Genomic DNA, 3695 nt, shown 5'->3' with positions numbered 1-3695 from the left:
AGTCCCAGCTACTCAGGAGCCTGAGGCAAGAGAATCACTTGAACTCAGGAGGTAGAGGCTGCAGTGAGCTGAGATTGTGCCACTGCACTCCAGCCTGGGTGACAGAGAGACCCTGTCTCAAAACAAACAAACAAAATATATTTATACTTATAAACAATACAGAAGTGCTGTTCTGTGGGAGAAAGGGAGACAGTATTGCTCCCAGGATAACTGCATGAACAGCTGGGATGAGGCTGGAGCCATATATAGACATTAGCAAAACAGGATAGACAATGAGTTGATGGAAGAAAAATTGAGATTGATTTTAGAGTGTTTATGGAACATACTGACGGAGATGTCCAGCTGGAGCTCGAGAGAGAAGGCTAGCAGAGGTCAAGGTTTGGGGAGGGTAAGATCATTTCAGTACCAGCTGAAACCACCAGAATAAATTGGATAGCTAAGAAAGAGCACAGTTTGAGAGAAGCACCAAGTACAGAGTTTGAGGGAGCACCAATATGCTATGAAGGTTGCAGAGTAAATTCTTGATATGGTTTGGATCTGCGTCTTCACCCAAATCTCATGTTGAATTGTAATCCCCAATGTTGGAGGTGGGGCCTGGTGGGAGGGGATTGGATTATGGGGGTAGTTTCTCATGGTTTAACACCATCCTCCCTTGGTGCTGTCATCGCCATAGTGAGTTCTCATGAGATCTGGTTGTTTAAAAGTGTGTGGCACCTGTGCCCCAATTCCTCCCGCTCTGGCCATGTAAGATGTGCCTGCTGTCTGGGCACAGTGGCTCATGCCTGTAATCCCAGCACTTTGGGAGGCTGAAGCAGGCGGATAGCTTGAACCCAGGAATTTGAGCAGACTGGGCAACATGGCGAAATCCTGTCTCTACAAACAAACAAAAATTAGCTGGGCATTGTGGTGCATGCCTATAATCCCAGCTACTTGGGGGACTGAGGCAGGAGGATCACTTGAGCCCAGGAGGTCAAGGCTGCAGTGAGCCAAGATGACACCACTGCACTCCAGCCTGTGTGACAGAGCGAGATCCTATCTTACACACACACACACACACGTGCGCACACGCACACACACACACACAAAGATATGCTGCCGGGCATGGTGGCTCACGCCTATAATCCCAGCACTTTGGAAGACTGAGGTGGGTGGATCACCTGAGGTCAGGAGTTTGAGACCAGCCTGGCTAACATGGTGAAACCCCATTTCTACTATAAATACAAAAATTAGCGGGGCGTGGTGGTGCACACCTGTAATCCCAGCAATCCCAGCTACTCAGGAGGCTGAGGCAGGAGAATCGCGAATCACTTGAACCCAGGAGGCGGAGGTTGCAATGAGCTGAGATCATGCCCTTGCACTCTAGCCTGGGTGACAAGAGTGAAACTCCGTTTAAAAAAAAAAAAAAAGTTATTTCTTCCTCTTTGCCTTCTGCTATGGATTGGAAGTTTCCTGAGGCCTCCCCAGAAGCCATTATGCTTTTTGTAGAGCCTGCAGAACCATGAGCCAATTAAATCTCTTTTCTTTATAAATTACCCAGTATCAGGTATTTCTTTATAGCAATGCAAGAACAGACTAATACAATTATTAGATGGTAGAAATAGAACCAGGAAAGTGTGGGGTCTTGGAAGGTAGGAGGGGAGACAGTTTCAAGTAACAGTGCCATTTCCAGTTTAAAGTGATAGGTAAGAAATGAGCCAGGTATGGTGGTGCAGGCCTGTAATCCCAGCTACTCAGGAGGCTGAGGCAGGAGAATTTCTTGAACTCGGGAGGTGGAGGCTGCAGTGAGCCAAGTTCCATCTCAAAAAAAAAAAAAAAAAAAAAAAGAGAAAAAAAGAAAAGAAATGGAAGATATATTACTATATACCCCCAACGACATTAAAATGAGAATAAGAGAATGCCACGAACATCTTTATTCACATAAATTCACCAACTTAGATGAAATGGACCAATTCCATGAAATATATAAAACACCAAAACTTACCCAAAGAGAAACTGACAACTGAATGGAATATCAATTAAAGAAACTGAATTTGTGGTTTAAAACCTTCCAAAAAAGAAATTCCCAGGCCTTGATAGTTTCACTAGTAAATTCTACCAAATATTTAAGGAATACATCAGTTCTATACAATCCTTCCTCTTCCATTTTCTAGACAAGGACACTTCTCATTTTATGAGGCCATCATTATCCTGATTACAACATCAGACAAAGACATGACAAGAAAAGAAAATTGCAGTCCAATATCCCTTATAAACATAGAAGTAAAAAGCCTCAACAAATATTAGCAAACCAAATCCAGCAACATATGTAAACACATAGCATGATCAGTTGGTGTTTATCCAGAGTATGCAAGGTTGGCTGAACATTTTTAAATCAATCAATATAATCCACCATGTTAAGAAACTAAAACAGAAAAACCACACAATCATCAATTGATACAGAAAAGTCATTTGACAAAATTCAACATTGATTCCTGACAAAAATTCTCATCAAAGTAGGAATAGAAGGAAACTTCTTTGACCTGCTAAAGATCATCTACCAAAAACCTACAGCTGACATCATACGTAATGAAAAAGACTGAATGCTTTCCCTAGAAGATCAGGAAAAAGGCGAGAGACGTCCACTTTTACGAATCCTATTTGAAATCAAAATCCTACTCAAAGTCCTACTTTAGTGAAATCAGGCAAGAAAAAGGAAATAAAAGGCATATAACTGGTTGGAAAGAATAAATAAAACTGTCTCTGTTCTCACACAATATGATTGTCTATGTAGAAAATCCCAAGGAATCTACAAAGAAGCTCTTAACAAGACTGCAGGACACAAAGTCAACTCATCGAAGTCAATCATGTTTCGGCTGGGCATAGTGGCTCACACCTGTAATCCCAGCACTTTGGGGAGCCCAGGCAGGCATATCACCTGAGGTCAGGAGTTCAAGACCAGCCTAGCCAACATGACGAAACCCTGTCTCTACTAAAAATTTTAAAACTTAGCCAGGTGTAGTGGTGCGTGCCTGTAATCCCAGCTACTCAGGAGGCTGAGGCAGGAGAATCGCTTCAACTGCGGAGGTCAAAGTTGCATTGAGCCAAGATCGTGCCACTATACTCCAGCCTGGGTGACAGAGTGAGACTCTGTCTCAAAAAAAAAAAAAAAAAAAGAGAGAGAGAGAGTGAGAAAGAAATACAGTAAATGTAATATATACACACAGTAATTACAACATAAAATAAAATGAGAGAACTGAGACCAAGCTTAACAGTAATGTGAATAAATACAAATGGGCTTAATTCACTTATTACAAGAAAAAGGGGGGCAAATGTGGTGGCTCACACCTATAATCCTAGCACTTTGGGAGGCTGAGGCGGTAGGACTGCTTGAAGCCAGGAGTTCAAGACCAGCCTGGCCAACATAGGAAGACACTATCTTTATTTATTTAAAATAATAATAATAATATTTTTAATAAAATATTAAAGCTAAGCTACAAGGACACAAAGGCATAAGAATGATACAATGGACTTTGGGGACTGAGAAGAAAGGGTGGGAGGTGGGTGAGGGACAAAAGACTACACATTGGGTATATAGCTTGGGTGATGGGTGCACCAAAATCTCAGAAATCACCACTATAGGACTTATTCATGTAACCAAACACCAACCATTCCCCAAAACCTACTGAAATAAAAAAGAAACTGAAAAATAAAAATGA

At 41.8% G+C, this 3695-nt stretch overlaps 1 protein-coding gene across 1 annotated transcript in view; it reads right to left on the bottom strand.

Annotated features, from left to right (window-relative positions):
* ZNF157 (zinc finger protein 157) overlaps positions 1–3695 on the bottom strand; it is a 50582-nt gene that overhangs the window by 4842 nt on the left and 42045 nt on the right. The gene's annotated exons all lie outside the window — the stretch shown is intronic.

The sequence above is a fragment of the Mandrillus leucophaeus genome, unplaced genomic scaffold, assembly GCF_000951045.1.
Source record: "Mandrillus leucophaeus isolate KB7577 unplaced genomic scaffold, Mleu.le_1.0 Scaffold243, whole genome shotgun sequence".
Classification (NCBI taxonomy): Eukaryota; Metazoa; Chordata; class Mammalia; order Primates; family Cercopithecidae; genus Mandrillus; species Mandrillus leucophaeus.
This window is presented reverse-complemented; position numbering and strand designations above follow the sequence as displayed.